This window comes from Fukomys damarensis, unplaced genomic scaffold (assembly GCF_012274545.1).
Source record: "Fukomys damarensis isolate Sample0158 unplaced genomic scaffold, DMR_v1.0_HiC HiC_scaffold_21, whole genome shotgun sequence".
Taxonomy (NCBI): Eukaryota; Metazoa; Chordata; class Mammalia; order Rodentia; family Bathyergidae; genus Fukomys; species Fukomys damarensis.
This window is the reverse complement of record NW_022900933.1, coordinates 25,113,327-25,133,892: the sequence shown is the minus strand read 5'-3', so window position 1 is coordinate 25,133,892 and position 20,566 is coordinate 25,113,327. Positions and strand designations below refer to the sequence as shown.

The window sequence follows — 20,566 nt, the reverse complement described above, 5'->3', positions numbered from 1 at the left end:
GTCTCAGTCATGCCTCAGTTTGCCCTAACAATGATAGGAATGGGAAAGGACAAAGAGATGGAGAGGGCTTAGGGAAGAACTGTGTTCTAGAGAACCCACAGCTACCTTGAGCAGCAGGAGAGTGAGTAAAGGGTGAGAATCCACAAGGCCAGTGGGGATTGAGGGATTGCCTGAGGAGACCCAGAGAAAGAATCCCTGGGTGAGGAGGCCTCATATAATTTTCACTGGAATTAACAAATCCAGGAATCGAGCAGGGAGCTGTGCAGGGGTCATGGATTCCATAGGGACGAGGGTTCAGGCATACATGGTACTGGGGCCACATAAACCAGCATCCACTCACCTGAGTGGCCTTGACTCAGAGACTCCATGTCCAGGTCAAAGGGAAGATGAGGCAGTTGGAGTAGAGTTCAAAGTGGTGTCCATGGGCCTGTACCGCCCTCTGCTGCTCCACCCTCCTTCAATTCAGCAGAATGTCCTGAAATTTGACAGGATGACAGAACTCTGAGCAGACAGCTGGGAAAAAAATGGGATTTGTGGACCCATAGCAGCCATTCAGGACAAGGGACTATTACTGTGCAATACAATAAGTCAGGCCCTTGCCTTGCCTCCAGCCTGCTCCTCAAATGTGTTTTATGAGCCGAGGCTATATGAGGTGAGGTGAGTTCAAGGTGGGTCAAAATTATAGTCAACTAGTAAGATTGCAACTACAGTTGCATAGGTAATACTGATCCAGTGAGAAATCACAAGGTGGACAAAACTATGATCAACCAATAAGATTACAAGTGTAGTCACTTAGGGAATATTGATTAAATGAGAATGCAATGGGGAAGCAAGTCATAGAACAAGTGTACAAGGAACTAAGCAAGAATTTGCCATAAGGGGTGGCTTAGGGATTTTTCCTGAAAGATCTTTGTCCCCCACCCAGGTGACTGATACCTATTTAGAATATCAATCACTGTTATTTATCCTAGTTTTCTATAGTTGTTTCTCTCCTTTTACGATGCTGGGGGTCATCAGTGTCTTGATTGTCCTCCATGTTGGGTCTTTGACTGTCCTCCATGTTGGGTTCTCAAGGGCCAGTCCTGTCTAACTCCCTACAAGATATCTAATTAATTTACCTATTCTACAATAGCCCCAATAGGCCAGATGCCTGGTTTCATTTAAAAAAAAAAAGCTAAAAAATACAGCTGAAAGTGATAAAAGCGAGTATAAAGATCTGTATTCTCTCTCTCTCTGTGAGCACCCTGTTCCTTACTATAAAAGACTCTTGCCCACCCATATATAGAGAGGTGCTAATTTGAGGCTAATGGGCCCCTCCACCTCGCTGGAGCTTTAAATAAATCCTTTTTACCAAAACACATGCCCTCTTTTAGTTGGTCAGTGGCGAGCAGACAAGCCTGAGCCTATGAGCCTATGTGGATGGTAACAGTTTTGTTGACCAGGAAGGGATTCACTTTACTTCCTGCTCCTAAGATCCATGCATCCTAAAAATCATTTGGGAAAAGGGACTGCCTGCCCATGGCTAGTGAGCTGCCAGGGACACTTTTAAATCCTGGAAATTCTCCCTTTTTTCCCACATGTGGCATCATCTACCTATAAATGCTTTTGTTGGCTAAAGTAAAAAGGTTTGGAAGTCTCCAGTATGTTCCATCTGATCTGGAGCTGATGGGCTCTGCCTGGTTTCCCACTGGAAGGGCACTGTGGGGATTACTATCTCCACAATTTGGACCTGTCTTAGGTCATTTACCAGTGCCATTTGGGAGAGGTAAGGACCTTCACTATTTGGGGCCATTCAGACCTATTGGTGGCCGATTTAGGGCACTGATTGTTGAAAGAGATTCAGAGGTTTTAAAAAATTAAGGATGGGATTTGGCTCAGTGGTTCCACTGCCTGCCTTGTGAAGGTCCAAGTTTGATCCCTGGTACAAAAAAAAAAACGAAAAGAAAACAAAAGAAAAAGAAAAGAAAAAAAATTACAGCATTTGTTTTGGTTTGGTTTGGTTTCAGATACTCCTTTGTTTTAGTCTGCTTTAATATGTTTTTGTTTCATTCATCTTTCTCTTTAGAATGTGCAGCAGGGTTTCAGTACCACCTAAAATTATATAAGCCATTTGGGCTTCAAGTCATTCTGAGGATTCTTTGTGAGCCAATAGAGAGTTCTAAGCTCTTGAAGTATTTGTCATCAAAAAATTTAGATTGAATATCTTTTAAAAATAAAAAAAATGCAGGTGTGTTTTTAAAACTCTTATAAATTGCTTAAAAGTGAAAGTGCTTGTGCTACTTTGCAGCTCCCTAAACATTTTAGTTACCTGTGATTCAAAACAGGTGATTTTTGCTGGGCGTGGTGGCGCACACCTGTAATCACAGCACTTGGGAGGCTGAGGCAGGAGGGTTGCTGTGAGTTCAAGACCAGCCTGGGCTACATAGTGAGCTCCAGGTCAGCCTCAACTACATAGTGAGACCCTGTTTCAAAAAAACAAAAAAAGTAAAATAAAATAAAAGATAAAACAGGTGATTTTTATTGTGACACACCATGATCTATATAACCAAAAACACACTCTAATTTAATACAGCTGTCCTTAACAAGTTTCATTAAAATAAGATTAGCTAAGACATAGATGTTTTAGCCTACATGTTTTTCTTTGTGGGGAATATTGTTTCTAAACTGGTTCATTTTTCACGTTAGGTAAGATATAAATTTGATCATCTATATCTAAAATTTTAGCTCATTAAAAATCTCTTTACAAAATACTACAAGCAGTAAGAGAAAAGAAACAAATCACATGCAAAGGGAAGCCCATTAGAATCACAGCAGACTTTTCAACACAAACCCTTAGGTCAAGGAGAGCCTGGAGTGAGGTATTCCAAGTCCTAAAAGAAAAGAATCTCCAACCTAGACTTTTGTATCCTGCAAAACTCTCTTTCAAAATAGATGGGGAAATAAAATACTTCCACGACAAAGAGCACCTGAGAAATTTCATGAACACCAAACCAGCACTGCAAGGAATTCTAAACAATATCCTAGAAAAGGACAACGAAATTCACAATAACATGAGGCCCAACAGACCAAATCAAATAGGCAAGGCAAGAAACTAAAAGGAGATGGGAGAAAAAGTAAAAAGAGTCAACAAATGGACAAAAACATGACAAGAATAAGTCAAAATATATCAGTTGTAACCATCAATGTTAATGGCCTCAATTCACCAATCAAGAGAAACAGATTGGCAGAATGGATTAAGAAGCAAAATCCAACAATATGTTGTATACAAGAAACACACCTAGTGCAAAAGGAAGTCCATAGACTGAAAGTGAAAGGATGGAAAACAATTCTCCATGCGTCAGGAGTCCAGAAAAAAGCAGGGGTAGCAATCTTATTCTCAGATAAAGTAAATTTCAAACCAAAACTCATTAAGAGAGACAAAGAAGGACACTACATCCTTGTAAAGGGAACAATTCAAGAGGAAGAGCTGACAATCATAAACATATATGCACCAAATATAAATGCCCCCAACTATATAAAACAAATATTAAGTAACATGAAAAACCAAATAAGCACTAATACAATTGTAGTGGGGGATTTAAATACCCCACTATCACAAATTGACAGATCTACTAGGCAGAAAATCAACAATGAAATAATAGAACTGAACCAAGCTTTGGAACACATGGACTTAATAGATGTTTATAGAGTATTCCACCCCCAAAAACCAGAATATACATTCTTTTCGGCTGCACATGGATCATTCTCCAAAATAGACCACATACTGGCTCACAAAACAGGTCTAAATAAATGCAAAAAAATTGAAGTCATCCCCTGTTTATTATCAGATCATAGTGCAATCAAACTAGACATCAATAGCACAAGAAACTATAGAAACTTCACAAGCACATGGAAACTGAACAACACTCTCCTAAACAATCAATGGATTACAGAGGAAATTAAAGAAGAAATTAGACAGTTTTTACAAATAAATGAGAATGCCAATACAACATACAGGAATCTTTGGGACACAATGAAAGCAGTTCTACGTGGAAAATTCATAACATTGAATGCCCACACTAGGAAAACAGAGCGGGCTCAAATAAACAACTTAACGATGAAACTTAGACTCCTAGAAAAACAAGAGCAAGAAAAACCCAAAGCTCGAACAAGAGAGGAAATTATAAAGATCCGAGCAGAAATCAATGCAATTGAAATTAAGAAAACGATACAAAAAATAAATGAAACAAAGAGCTGGTTTTTTGAAAGAATAAATAAAATTGACAAACCCTTAGCTAATCTTATCAAAAAAAGGAAAGAAAAGGCTCAGATCCATGCAATTAGGAATGAAAAAGGCGAAGTCACAACAGATCCGAAAGAAATCCAGAGGATCATGAACACCTACTTTGAGAACCTGTACTCTAATAAAATGGAAAACACAGAAGAAATGGACAGATTTCTAGATACTTATGAATTACCAAAGTTGAACGAAGAAGATAAAAACATTTTAAACACCCCAATCACAATCAGTGAAATTGAAAATGTAATTAAAAACTTACCAACAAAGAAAAGCCCAGGCCCTGATGGATTCACTGCTGAATTTTACAAGACATTTAGAGAAGAACTACTACCATTACTCTTCAAACTTTTCAATGAAATTGAAAGAGAAGCTATACTTCCAAATTCATTCCTGGAAGCAAGTATCACTCTGATTCCCAAACCAGAGAAAGATACAACCAAAAAGGAGAACTACAGACCAATCTCCTTAATGAATATAGATGCAAAAATCCTTAATAAGATACTAGCAAACAGAATACAGAGGATTATTAAGAAGATCATCCATCATGACCAAGTCGGATTTATTCCAGAGATGCAAGGGTGGTTCAACATACGAAAGTCAGTGAATGTAATACATTATATTAACAAAGTCAAGGACAAAAACCATATGATCCTCTCAATAGATGCAGAAAAAGCATTTGATAAAATTCAACACCCATTCATGATAAAAACCCTGCAAAAAATTGGAATAGATGGTCTATACCTCAATTTAATAAAGGCTATTTATGAAAAACCATCAGCCAACATCATATTGAATGGCCAAAAACTGAAAACCTTCATGTTAAAATCAGGAACAAGACAAGGATGCCCACTATCGCCACTTCTCTTCAATATAGTTCTGGAAACATTAGCCACAGCAATTAGACAAGAGAAAGAAATTAAAGCAATAAAGATAGGAAAGGAAGAAGTTAAACTATCATTATTTGCTGATGATATGATACTCTACATTGAAGATCCAAAAAACTCCACCAAAAAACTTCTAGACTTAATTGACAGATTCAGTAAAGTATCTGGATACAAGGTGAATACCCAAAAATCAATAGCCTTTCTATACACAAATAACAGACAGACAGAAAGAGAAATAAGGGAAAAAATTCCTTTTACAATAGCATCCAAAAAAATGAAGTATCTAGGAATCAATCTAACAAAAGAAACAAAAGATCTCTACACTGAAAACTACAGCACTCTGAAAAAAGAAATCGAAGAGGATATAAAAAAATGGAAAGATATCCCCTGCTCCTGGGTAGGAAGAATCAACATAGTGAAAATGGCCATACTACCGAAACTGCTATATACATTCAATGCAATGCCAATTGAAATTCCAACACTATATTTCACAGAACTAGAAAAAAGAATCCAAAAATTCATTTGGAACCACAAGAGACCTAGAATAGCAAAAGCCATTATAGGCAACAGTCACATGGCACCAGGTGTAACAATTCCCAATTTGAAACTATACTACAAAGCCACTGTGATAAAATCAGCATGGTACTGGCAAAGAAATAGGCCTGAGGATCAATGGAACAGACTGGAAGACACAAAAACAAATGCAGATGTACTCAGCTACCTCATCTTCGACAAAGGAGCTCACCATCCTCAGTGGAGGAAAGATAGCCTCTTTAATAAATGGTGTTGGAAAAACTGGATATCAACCTGTCACAGATTAAAATTAGACCCTTATCTTTCGCCATGCACTAAATTAAAATCCAAATGGATTAAAGATCTAAATATTAAAACAGAAACATTAAACTTGCTGGAAAGTAAGTTAGGCAGAACTCTGGAAGACATTGGTATAGGAAAAGACTTTATGAACAAATCCTCAGTAGCACGGGAACTAGCAGAAAGAATCAACAACTGGGATCTCATCTTACTAAAAAGCTTCTGTACTTCAAAAGAAACCATTAGCAGAACTAAGAGACAATCTACAATGTGGGAAAAAATTTTTACCAGCTGTACCTCAGACAAAGGACTATTATCAAGGATATATAAAGAACTCAAAACAATCAGTCCCCCCAAATATAAAGACCCGATCCAAAAATGGGCATCCGAAATGAACAGACATTTCTCATACAAAGAAGTGAAAGCAGCAAGAAAATATATGAAAAAATGTTCCACATCACTGGTCATTCGAGAGATGCAGATGAAAACAACACTGAGATTCCACCTCACCCCACAAAGAATGGCTGCTATCAAGAAATCACACAATAACAAATGTTGGCGGGGTTGTGGGGAGAAAGGAACCCTCCTCCATTGTTGGTGGGAGTGCAGACTAGTGCAACCACTATGGAAATCAATATGGAGATACCTCAAAGAGCTTGGACTGGAGGTTCCATTTGACCCAGCCATCCCTCTGTTGGGTATCTTTCCAAGAGAACTAAAAGAATCATATCACAGAGAAGTATGTGCACCCATGTTTATAGCGGCACAGTTTGTAATAGCTAAATCTTGGAAACAACCTATTTGCCCATCCGTTGGAAACTGGATAAAGAAGTTGTGGTTTTTCTATAAAATGGAATATTACTCAGCCATAAAGAGCGAGAGAATAGATTCATTCATAGGAAAATGGATACATATTGAAGATATACTCCTAAGTGAAATAAATAAGTCCCACATGTGTAAATACCAAATAGTTTCCCTGGTGTGAATATTCTGCAACAATGCATAAGATTCTAATAAGATTACTGACATTTAGAAATGGGAGGAAAGGAGCTAAAGGTGTAGGGAAGGTGTGATACGTAGGGGAAGAACAAAAAGGGAAAAGAAAAAAATGTGAGAGAATGAAAAGATGAAAATAAAGTGTTTGTAGATGGGGAGGGGAGGAGGGGGTGAAGGGAGGGCAGAGGTAAGGGGAAAAAAATGAGAATCAAGACTTGCCATGTAAAGGTACATGATCCCAACAATGAATGTAACTGTACTGTATCCCTAAATGTACCAATAAACTCAATAAAAAAAAAAAAATCTCTTTAACTATGATCTACAATAAGTTAAGGGAAAGAATAAAAGCTTCAAAAAATTCAAATTCAGTTGTATTTCCCACCTGGCTACAACCTCAATCCCACCTTCAGATATGCAAATTAAAGATTAAATATTGTTTAAGACTACTAAAAACATGACAATAATACAACTTCATACAGTTCTTAGATCTTTCTAGATTTTCTGAGCTATTCCATTCTCAATGTCCTTAATTAATAAAGATTTTCTTTCATAGGCTTTCAAGTGGATCCATTTATGGGCATCTTTATTATCCAAAATAGTTTGCTTGTACTGACATAAAATTTTGGTTATATAAATTATTTGTGCAGTCAATACAAAGACTCAAGTTCAAAAGCCCTAAAAGATCCTTCAAAAGATTTAAATAATATTTTGTTATAGTGCATGCAAATGGAATTTGGAGACATTGGCGACTTTTAAATTTTTTTCCTCAACAAAAAGATTAAGATATAATTTGTATTTGCCAAATGTTTTACATTTTACAGACAATATAATTGTTAAAAATTAAATAAATAAATATAACCTCTACATTATTTACAATTTAGTTAAAACACTAAACACATTTGCTAAATATAAATTAACATTTATAAATGATATATTTAAACATATTTCAAAGGTTGTTGAGATGTATCATACATACATCACTAATATAAGATCTAATATCTAAAAATAGCCTTTTGTCAAGTTATAGGTCAACTAGTAAAACTGAGGTTTAAAAAATAAGTCTCAAAGCAATTGATCTGTTCATCATATTAAGATTACTTAATTATTTGTACAAGCACAACTTATTTAATATTCTAATAACAGTCCCCCCCCCTTTTTTTTTTTGGTACTAAGGATCAAACTCAGGACCTTGTACTTGCGAGGTAGGTGTGGTGCCAATGAGCTAAATTCCTGGCCCCTAACATTTTATTTTAATAAAAAAAATCTTTTGTCATAAAGAGTTCATAGCTGTAAGAAACCTGGTCTGTTGGTCTGTTAATGGGTTTCTTTATGCTGCCTAATTCTAACAGTTTTAAGAGACACTAAAAGGTTTGCTTGCTTCTCTACAATAAATAAACTGTGATTATTTCACTGTCTAGTTTTTGTTTAAATTAAGTACTTAAAATGAGTTTTTACTTTTAAATCACTTTGTTTTTACTGATAATCCTTATAAGACTCAAAAACAATGATTTGGGGTGTTTCCAATTTCAAATATGTGACAGATGTATGTTCTTTTTTAGATATACAGTGCTTATATCAATATATGACAGTTTAAGACATAAATATGAGTTAATAATTTTAAAATACCAATGCTCTATTAAGGGTGGAATAATTGTATAAAAACATAAAAGTTATGTTTCTGTTATAAATTGATCATATATGTTAACAGTATAACTTTTGAATAAAATATTTTGAGACAGTTTATTCTAAAAATATCTTTATAGTATAATACACAAAGATAATGCCGTTTGTTTAAAAGAATAAAGCTTAAGATATTGGTCTGTTCTTAATAAAATTTAAAATTAAAGTTTTTTTAAAGTACTTTAAAATTATTTGTGAAAGTAGTTTCTTGTGTTCTCTATTATCTTGTTAAAATTGAATGTTTAAAAAAATAAATCAAAAAGTTCATGTTCCTTAAATATCAGTTTAAATTTTTATTTTACAATTCTTGCTACATAATCACTAGTATGTGATTTTCCTTTATTAAAAAAAAAAATGTCCTGGGCTGGGGATTTAGCTCAGTGTTTCGGCGCCTGCCTCGCAAGCACAAGGACCTGAGTTCGATCCCCAGTACCAAAAAAAAACAAAGTCCTAATACTATATAGTCAGTTGTGGTTGTTGTCTTAATATGCTATAAAAATAACTAAATTGTTTTGCTGAATTGTTACCATATATATTGCTTAAAGTCATAATAGTGACAAAAGCCATATTCCTCTAGGTCAATAAAAAAATCTTGCTCAAAAATATATGTTGGTAGTTGTTAAAATAAACATTAATGTATGCACACTATACTCAAAATTGTGTACTGTTCTCCATATGTGCCAACAAAATCTTAAAGGTGATACTAAACTATAATTATTGGTATTGCCATTAATAAATCACATGCTTTCTTCCAAATGATAATTCATACCAGTTTAAAAAAGAGACTCTTGCCAGGCATGGCGGCACACACCTGTAATCCCAGCACTGGGGAGGCTGAGGCAGGAGGATCACTCCGAGTTCGAGACCAGCCTGGGCTACACAATGAGTTTCAGGACAGTCCGAGCTACATAGGTGAGACCCTGACTCATTAAAAAAAAAAAAAAAAAAAGAGAGAGACTCTTAAATATGCGTTTGATATACCTTTCTGAAAAAACTAAGCTTGCTTCACAAAATACTGGCTTTCTTTCATTAACTTGATTACTCTTTCTTAATTCAATTCCACTAAACAGACTAAATTTGGCTTGTTCTTATTGGCTTGTTTTATATATGCTTATAGACTATAATTATTTGGCAACGTTGTAATGTTTAGGGTGCTGCCTAAGAAATAGAAAATATCAAACTTGACAATAAGCTCCAGATACACTTAGCCTAAGAACCACGCTTTCTAAATCTCTGTTATTGCTCAATCTTGGCAGAAAGGGTTTTTATGACACTAAGTCCAATCACTGTCATCTCTGCTCCAATGTGGGCCATGTTCTGACTGACCATCACCGGGGAAAGCTACTTCAGCTCCGAGACAAGGCTGCAGATGGTTAGATGTCAAAGGCTTTTGTAAAATTACATTTAGAGACGAAGAAGAGAAGCTGCAACCTACCGAAATAAATCGATCGTGATTCCAGGAGATAAGTTCTGGGTTGGATGGATATTAATACCAAAAACATGTGACTTACTTTCCACCACAGATTTATTAAGGTAATGGTGCAAATGAGAAGACAATCTCTCCATTACGTAAGCAAGGCACCGCGGCCTGGAAACGGGCGGGCGTTCACCACAGCAGTGGGTGCGGCCGGGTTGGGGCACGAAAGAAAAGAGGGGTACAGCGTGGCCGCCTCAGGGGCCTTCACATCACCTCACCTCAAACGCAACCCGAGGGAGCCGGGTCATGGAAGAAGTGTGAAGCCGGGCCGCGCCAGGAGTTGGGCACCGCACTGCAGCACCAGCGAGGGTCGGCAGCGGAAGTGGGCGTGGCCAGGCCGGGAACGTGAGGGGCGTGGCCAGGTCCCGGACCGCGAGGAGGGGCGGGGCTTCGCAGAGGTGACGCCGTGGGTCCCGCTCCGGGAGCCTGCCCGAGGGAACCCGTGGCCTGCGAGGCCTCTCTGGGCAGCACTGGGTCCTTCCTAAGGTCTGCGCTAGGATCTGACAGGGGTGTTGTCCGTGGGAAAGGGGTGTCAGCGACTTCTAAGAGAAGTAGCCGCTGACCTGTGTCCACCAGCAGGAGACAAAGGGCCGTGTCAGAGACCTGTGGGAGCCCACGGGGCAGAGGTGGGGCCTTGGTCCAGTGCTTCTGCCCATGTGGCCGGTGCTTTGGGGCAGTTTGCTCCTCCCGACAGTGGGCCAGGAAAGCCCTCACGGTGGCTTCATGCTTCACCCTTCCCAACCCTGTGCACTGCCTGCCCTGCAGACCCAAGCTCAGCCTATGTTTCCAAAGGCTAGGAGTCGGGGCTGACCTCAAGGACCCGCGTGACACCCCTCTAAGCCCTCCTTACAGCTCAGCACTCTGCCTTACGGCCCCCTCCTTGCCTGTTCTGCCATGCACGTGTCCCTGCAGACTGGTTGGGAGCCCAGGTCCACAGAACCCAAAATAGACTGTCAAGACCCTCTTCTACGTGTACAGCCCCAGGAACACATTCTGTCCTAATCTATTAAGCAGCCAATTGGCCTGTTAGCCAGTGTGTCAGGATGGCTGTAAGCCTTGATTCCCTTGACTACCTTTGGGGAGGTGTCTGTTCTGAGTCTGCCATCTTGATTCCTTTGTGGAAAGCGTCTGCAGGGAGGGAGGAGCAGATCTCGGACTGGAATGGGGCAAAGGAGCACTCCTGAGGACCTTGCAGGCAGGAGGGCTCATGGTAGCTCCTCATCCCTTACTGAAACAGGCACCTAGAGCTGCTTTGGGCCTCCAAGTAGGGCTGCCTCTCTCTGCACTCCTGACCCGCTGGCAACAGGGAGGTCAGCTCCATCCTTTGTGCTGAGAACTCTCTGCTTCTTTTCCACCAGGGTTGTGTTTTGGCAGAGATGTCCATCAGGAGATCCTGGGCCCCTGTGAGTTTTACTGTGTGTACCAAATCAGTGAAAAGAGATTGGAAAACTCAAGACTGATATGGTTTTTTGTTTTGTTTTGTTTTGTTTTGTTTTTTGCACCTTACTGTTTTAAGATTAATTACTGTTCTTCAAATTTGTAAAAACAAATTATAATACTTCCGTGTATAATTTAGGCTAGATCATCAGATGAACTTTGTTTTCCTGACACTTATTTTTACACATAAATGCTAACCATTGAATTTTTGCTTTCATCGTTCAAATTATTGTTAGCTGTTTTGAAGGCAAAATTTTAAAAATATAATTTGCTTCGCAAACAATAATAAAAATAATTTCGTTAAAAATATTAAATGTGTGTGTTTGTATGTGTGGTCCTGGGAATTAAACATTTTTAAAACAAGGCTTCCCTAAATTGGCCAGGCTGGCCTTGAATTTGTGACCATTCTGCTTCAGCCTCCTTTAGCTGGGTTACAGGCACCACCACACCAAGTAGAAGATTACTTACAGATATAAAAGTAAAGAAAGAAACATCTCCAATTCCTAATGACATTGGAATAAAATTTCAGTTACTATTCCATAGTTAATATTAAAACAAGAAAACCCTTTGACAGGTTAAATTTGACCAAGGAAAATAAAGGACTCCTGTGTGAAATACTATAATGGTACATAAGATCCTAATGATATAAATGATAATATGAAATAGGAAGAAAGGGGCTAAAGGTGTAGGGGAAGTGGGAAGGGCAGGGGAAAGGTAATAGGGGAAAAGAAAAAAAATATGAAAAAATGGAAATAAAGTATTTGTAAATAGGGAAGGGAGGAGGGAGTGAAGGGAGGGCAGGGACCAGGGGAAAAAATGAGAACCAAGACCTGTCATGTAAAGGTACAAGATCCCAATGAGGGATGTAACTATACTGTATACCTAAAATGTACTCAAAGAGAGGGAAAATAAAAAAGATACTAAAGGATTCCACTACCTGGCAGCCCTCAGATCCAGAGAAGGTTCAAAGAGCCAGGGCATGCAGTGGGAAGGGCAGAAACTGTGCACTGAACTGACAACTACTCCCCCTATCCTCCACTGACAGATCTCATATTCAGAAAACTATAAAGTCTACTTCTCATAAAGTATAAATTCCTGTCAATGTTTGGGCTGAATATTCTTTTTTATTACATTCATGGACATAGTTGATCATCGCAAAAGGAGACAGATTAATATTACTCAAAGAAAGAGTTACATGAATAAGTGTATCAGAGTTTTAAGGACAAGTTTCCAGTTGTTTTTTACCAGTGGAGCCTCAAAAATCCTGAATGCTCCTAGCAACAGTGTTTGCTACTGTGCAGAAAACACTGCCCATGAGCAAAATCTTCTCAAGCTTGATGCCTTCCCTTCCAACTTCTTGTCTTGATCACATTCCTGGTTGATCATTTTTTCATGGTTTCCTGTTGACTTTTTCATGGTGCTGGGGATTGAACCCAGGACCTTGTATGTGCCATTCCAGTGCTGGACTTTCTCCCTATCCAGTCCCTTCCCCTTTAGAATGACCTATCTCCCTATTTCCTTTTCTCTACCGTATCTTTGATTTTTCCTCTTCCTTTTTACTCGTGATATTTTCAAAGTGATATTTAAGCTTCTGCGTCTGATTTCTCTCATTTATAAGAGATGCAGACTACAACTCATAATATTTCATAGGATCTTAACATAGTTTTGACTGAAGCAATGCAAAGTTGCAAGGTTGCTGAGCCTGCCCGATATGAATTCTTGATATGAATTATGGTTACACTTAACAATTCTTATGAGCTACAGAAGGCCACACTGTCTTTCCATGACTCCATTTTATTAAGTAGCTGCCGTACAAAGAGAAGAAAAACTGAAAGTAGAAAGTGATGGCAGCATTTTATCTCACACTTCTGTACTAGATATCTGAGTAGAAGAGAACAATGAGTCTAACTTATTTTAGCATCACTGCATTTATAATAGTGGTCTGTATCAAACTAATATCCCGTGAAAGGTATAGTCTACTATTGATTTATAAATTTTTGCCCTTCTCAACTTCTTTTTGATTATGTACAAATTGAGCCCTTTATTTTATCCATGTTGCCTAGATCAAGTCAATCAAATGTGAGTTATTGAGTATATATAATCACATAGGTAAACAGCAGAAGCAAACATCAATTTAAAATTATTTTCTAGCTGCACAGTTGAATTTACCTAAATTATCTGTTTTTCTTATGTCATATTATTAACAAAGACAATAATTGTTAATCAATCAACATGGTTTCAGATGGTTAAGAACATAACAGTAAATTAAACAAGGTTTCTGCTTTACCTGAAATTTTTGTAAATATGTACATATGGAATTATGAAATTATATGAATTCACCCATAAAAATGTCACGTAAGCATCTGACTTTATCTATTACTGTTTTCATGAAATGGTGAGAAGGATCTGGGCTTCATCAAACCAGAATAAATCAAAGCAGCATTCTCTCTTTTGGCTAAGAGCCCTTTCCTTTCACCCCTCTGTCCCAGCAGACATGGGGAGGATATTGTTCTGGGTCACCAGGCTTGGCCTCCTCTTCTCACGCTCTGCATGTAGAAAGCCCCATAGTGATATAAAAATAACAATAAGTCATAATTTCTAGTTAATGATCTTCCACCAATAGTAATCATGAACCAATGTAAGCTGGAAAGGATACATTATCTAATTTTACAAGTAAAAAACAATTGAAGGATCAAATGAGGAGACATTTGTCAAACAATATAGCACACTTCTTGCTGAACCCTACATTGTGTTAAACATTTTTTAAAAAATTATTTACTAAATATTTACTTGCAAAAAATGTGCAAAGAAAACCAAAAGTGAGCTATTAGGGAATAGAAAAGAATGCAGACTTTTAAAGGAGCTGTAAGAAAGGAATTCAGAGAATTTTAGCTTGAACTGGTGTCTGGAGAAACGACAGCACCTCACTCAGGTCCTTTTGAGGAGAAAGTTTCCTCTCCTCTGTGTTAGTGGTCACACAGAAGAGACTTTTGAGAGCCACTGACTGCAGTCAGTACCATCTCTGTGGGCACAGAGGTGCCCAGCCATAGTTACTGTAATTGCTACCATTGCTACATCAGGAGGGGGACAGATTTTTTAAATGGAAGAAAATACCTTTACCATATGTTTCCAATAGTGTAAATCACTATGTCTGGCATATATTGGACATTCAGCATATGTTTTTTTGACTGATTTCTACTCTGAACATCCAAGAAATGCTTATGAATCTTCCTGAACATTTTGCCTGGTTAGACATATTACAAATGCTTGAAAGACATTGTTTCCTCTTTCCCTCCCATACCCTCTCTAAAATAGTCCAGATTTTCCTTGCTTTGAATCAGCAGCCAAAGTAACCTCATGGAGTAAAAGCTTGAAAGTTGACACAGTGAACAAATCAGATGTGTTCACGTTTATAACAAAGAGCTTAAGAAAGATTCACTTTGCCTATGAATATCACTATTACCTAAAAGGAAGTGGTAGTACAGGAATCAAAATGTTTTCTAATAGATGTGCTTGTTCATGGACTTAAATGACATTTTGAGGGGGAAAAATATGTGTTTCTATTGCAGCACAGAATAGGTTTAATAGTATTCACCTCAAGAATTATCCAATTTTAAATTATACCAGTGAAGGACCCAAAATTAGTATTCCAACTAAAGGAAGGCAATATTATAGTAGATCTTTATTCATATGCTTCATCTCCATAGTGTATGGCAGTTGAAATTGATGGACATTTACCTCTAGTAAGCCTAGTAGGAACCCAAGAAGGCACATGGAACTTGAGTTTTCCAGCAGGGGTCTTCTTGTACTAAAGGCTGGGCTTGCAGATACCCTCCTCCCCAGTAGGTAACCAAAAGCAGGATGAAATTACAACTCTGTCTTAATTTTTCATATCTGTCTCCTTGATTTCCTTAAAACTTTTACCCAAAACCCTACTCAGCTGTTTAGCTCTACATATAGGCACATTCATCATTTAAGCGGTGTCTATAACAGAAGGTTTATTAGACCTAAATTTACATACCCAATCTTATCCTCCTTCAAGACTGAGGATATTAAGAAAAAGTAACTAAAGGGATTGTCAGGATTTGCAGGAACATCCAGTTGTCAGCTTTTATACTGTCTAGTTCTAGATCTCAAGTTCAAAGTATAGTGTCTCCAGTCATTGAGCTACCTTGGATCACAAGCAAAGCAGGGCCTGGCTCACACCTCACAGTGAGTTCAGCCTTCTAAGCAGGTGTAATTTCCCCATGAAATATCTCAATACTGCGCTCTGAAATAGGAGCCCACAATGAGCCAAACTGCCCTGCGAAGAGACTGTAGTCCTTCTACAACCTCACAGAACCAATCCTGAGATACAGACAAACCACATGTGACTAGGATTACTAACACTGTGAGCTAAGCAAAGCCCAATCTATCCATGTTCTCGCTTTTCTTTCATAAAACCTCAAAGGATCTATCAGCCCTCAAAAGACAGATCTAGAACTCCTTTAATTATGATTCCCACCCAGCATTGCCATGCTGATTAAAAGCCTTCCTGCCCTGCACCTCTTCTCATCTCCCTGCTTAGTACTTTAGGACAGGTAGCTGAGCCTGGTCTGTTGGGATCCCAATACCAGGGCTATTCTGAGTGGAAAGTATAATATCTAAGATGAGAAAATGATGGGTGACCCCTATTGGGATTTTGGTGTTATTTTATTTGGGTTTTTTAGTCAGCAGCTCAATGTCTCATTTCCTCCAGATGTGAATACCATGCTTGGACTAAACCTGTTGTGCATCCCCCAAATTTAGAAACTTGTTTACAGAGCTTACTTAACATTTCCAAGTAAACAATAGAAAGATGAATGTATAAGAGTAGAACTAGAATTGTTTTAAAACACACCTTGGTAACAGGGTGATTATTGAATAAGAGTTCACATCAAATTCTGCCTGAAAAGACATCAATAGATTAAATAAATATTCCTTATTTTCTCATTCCCTTGCACTAGTACAGATTATTAGTAAACTTCCTGCTTTTCATGGAATGATAGACCCACAATTTTAAATCATTTCTATTAAATTAATATTCTATACTGACTCTCAAATACCCATTGAATACCTCCACTTGGATAGCATACAAACAGATAAAAACAGCAGCATTTTCTGTTTTATTTTCGTATACAGCTGTTTGAAGGGATCTTTGTCCTTGGGAACAGAGTGATACCAGTGCAGAAGGAGACCTGGAGGTCCTTATACTCTCCTGCATGATTTCTTATACCCATCCCACAGTTGCTATTCCACAAAATACTGCACATGTTTAAGTTTACCAGCTCAAATCTACTGTACCAGGAATGCTGGTACATTCCCCACAATTGGTCTATTTACTCACTGCATCAAGAGAGGCTGTGAACCACTGGGCCATTTCCATAAAAGTGTGTTAGCTTGGGCTTGTTATAGTACTTGGGCCTGTGTTTAAAGATGATTTCAAAGATGAAAAGATTTGTGCTGAAATGAAAGCTGTCAGAACGCAATGATAATTTGGTGAAATGATGTTTTAAAGATTTACCTAAGAAAAGATGGCAACAGAGGACTAAAGATGTAACTGGTGAAACAAAAGCAAATAAATCTGAGAAAACAAAGCACTCATTCAGGTTAGCTAAGAGAAGGATGTTTAGTCATTTTTCTAGTTTACAGCATCTTGATTGTATCTGTGTTCGGTACACTTATGGAATTGTCTGATTGTTTTCCTCAAACTCCTCACAAGAGCAGGGTTTTGTTAGAATAGAACTTCAGAAGTGTGTGCCCTCCCACCTTAGCCCCCAGGGGCTCTGGTCAGCAATCTGTCTTTTCCTTGCAGACATTTTATTCTTCCAGATATATTCTATAGAATGTTACTCTTGCATAGAGTATGTCTTCTGTATTTTCAGATCTCTTACCTGGGTCTCATCTTTATAATCAACTCATAGCATTCCTCTGAAACCCATCTTCTAATTCAGCATTCTAAATTGTGCTTCTACTCCTAACTCCATTATATCTATAAAAGTGTAAATTCTGAGGTTATGAGCTATATTCATCACAAACAATAAGGAATGCGCAGCTTCTACTACAAATTGGTGGCCACCAGAACATATTAGTTAGAAGAACAAGTGAATCACTGTGTAACTATTTTGTGCTTGTTTCTGTGTGAATAAAAAATGGGCAGAAATGAACTATAAGTTTGCCTTTAAATAGCTTTTATTGACTGAAGAAATATCGGGTATTACTTTTTTTCTTCATTGAGTTTATTGGTACATTTTAGGTATACAGCACAGTTACATTCATCATTGGGATCTTGTACCTTTACATGACAGGTCTTGGTTCTCATTTTTTCCCCTTACGCCTGCCCTCCCTTCACCCCCCTCCTCACTTCCCCATTTACAAATATTTTTTCCATTTTTTCATTTTCTCATGTTTTGTTTTGTTTTTTCTTTTCCCTCATTACCTTTCCCCTACCCTTCCCACGATAGGGTATTATTAATACAACATTAGCTAGGTAAATCAACTTCAATTCAGTGAACCAAGAGTTTATAAATATTTTTATTTGTGTATATTTTGGGGGTGAATTGCTAAAAGATTGTGTGAAGAGGAAATTATATAAGACCAGGTTCCACAATGTAAATTCTAAGTGGTGCACATGAGATATTTTTTCTTAGTTTGTCAAATTCTAGATATAAAAGAATAGCTTCACGAATGGAGTGAAGTGTTACTTTTGCTCTACTTCTGCAAAAACTAAATTTTTTATCCAAACGATGTTTGATTGAACATCACTGCCATTTGCTCATTAGGAGTCTTGAGAATAGTGGGGCACTGTACATGCTCAGTTCTGTGCCACCTAGAGGGAATCATTTGTTTTATAATTTAAGACACAGGGAATCCATGTTCTCTGTAGCACCTAGCACATGCAGAGAGGAAATGAATGACAGTAAATGTGCATCCAGATGAGATGGAGCCTCCTTGACAGAACAACACAGTGGGGTCTTGATAGTTCCAGGCTTATGCCCTGGCAGCTGCCAGTTACTTAGTTTTCCTCCTATAAAAGCAGCTATAAAACTTGAAAATACAAGAACAATTTTCATTTTCTAGTAATTACCATTGTAACCCATTTTTGTTGTCCTTTTTCTTGGGATACATGTAGTAAATATGACCTAGTATCCTCAACTAAGGCTTTTTAACACAGAAGATTTTTGCAGAAAGTATGACTGTATAAATTATTAAATGTGAGCTAACGTGTTATGATCACATGTTATATCACTGTTTTCTTAGAATGCAAGTATGAAGCAGACAAAGAAAATATGATTATCTTCAGTTGGTCGGCAAGAAAGCACAGCTGGTCTGTCTCGAACCCATGGACGACATCTCAAATAAACCAGAGAATGCCTTCCTTCTGAGTTCATGCTGTGCCACGCCACTACTCTCGACAAAGCTCTCCAAGAACCTACTCAAGTGTATCATTAAGGATGAATCTATTTTCTCAGGGAAATATACTCAGTAGTTTGTCTATGGCATCTAAAATCTCGCAGGTCAATAGTTCAAAAATACTAGAAAAGATAGACTAAACAAGTAGTCACTATTCTTGGCCCTCATTCTAATTGGAGCAGTATTCTCTTACTTGAATGGTGCTCTGATTTATTAAATATTACTTCTCTTCCCTGTATACATTTCTTAAGAAAATTATGAAACTCCAATAGAGTGAGAAAAAAATAGAGACCAAAGCAAAGAGAGAACAGAGAAATCTGATAAATTAGATATTTGGTATTTTATCCACTATTAAACATAAAAAAATTAATGAACTTATGTGGCTTGGGCCAATTTATCTTACAATGGTTGCATTTAATTTAATTGAGATTTTAAATAATATTTCTTAAACTAGTAGTTCAGATTATTACCTAACCTTTTACGCTTATCAGCCACTGGTTATCAAATGAATATTGATTATAGAGGAAAATAATGAAGCATATATTTCATACATTAAATTATCTCTATTTCTATTTTTATAGACATGCATATTTTATAAACATTCATATAGACATGAATGCCAATTGAAGAAATAGATGTATACCAATGTGCAAACTTATACAAAAATACAAAATTTAATTTTCAAAGTGTAAATTTAAACTTTTTTTGTATTTTTTCAATTTTATATAACATATATATATATATTTGACCCACTGGATTTTAAGCCCATTCTTTTTGTCCATTCTTCAGAAATGTATGTGTTGGTAATATAGACCGTACTCCTTGTACTGGTCAGCTTTTCCTTACTAGGGCCAAATTACCAACATGCACAGCTTCAAGGAGAAATGTTTAATTTTGCTTGTGGTTTGTGAGGATTCATGATTTGTAGGAAAATAGTGGTGGAAGCGCAAGATGGAACAAAGAGGCCTAGTCTATGGTTGCAGGTAAAAGAACAGAGGATGAGTGACATTTACACTCCAAAGGCATGGCTCCAGTGACCCATTTGCAACTGGACTCTGTAACCTAGCCACACTGTAAGCTTTAAAAGTCAATAGGTTAATTCACTGATGAGTACAGGGCCCTCGCGATCCAACCATCTCAGCGCAACCCTCTTAATTCACTCAAATTGACAATTACGAATAACTAGCACAAGATCCTCTTGTTGACTGGACGTCTAATCACATCTGTTAAACTGCAAAATAAATACAATAAAAAGATAACAATTCTGCTCGACATGATTCAAGTGTCCTGAATAAAAACTAAACATATAATAATCTAGTCTTGAATGTTTTAGCAGTTCTAACATTGCCCCAATGTCCAAGTGAAAGTCACTTGTGAGACTCAAGGCAAACTCCTACCTGTGAACCCCTGAAAAACTGAAAAAGCAATTTACAAATTCCTAATATGCAATGGAACAGTGTAAACACTCCCACTGCAAGCTGGGCGTAATGGTGCATGCCTGTAATCCCAGCACTCAAGAGACTGAGGCAGGAGGATCACTGCTTGTTGGAGCCGAGCCTGGGCTACATA

General features: G+C 37.6%; 1 long non-coding RNA gene across 4 annotated transcripts in view; it reads right to left on the bottom strand.

Moving 5' to 3' along the window:
* The window catches only part of LOC104856767, a 49,758-nt gene extending 39,306 nt beyond the window's left edge, over positions 1–10,452 (bottom strand). For 2 of the 4 annotated variants that reach the window (XR_778704.2, XR_004518359.1), the window contains exons 1-2: positions 10,348–10,452; positions 341–475 (exon numbers count right to left, since the gene is read on the bottom strand). This is a non-coding gene — a long non-coding RNA (uncharacterized LOC104856767). Of the gene's footprint in view, positions 1–340; positions 476–2,308; positions 2,364–10,087; positions 10,151–10,347 lie in introns of those variants that run through there. The other 2 variants (XR_778705.2, XR_778706.2) reach the window with 2 other exon arrangements.
* Between the last annotated feature and the right edge of the window lie 10,114 nt (positions 10,453–20,566).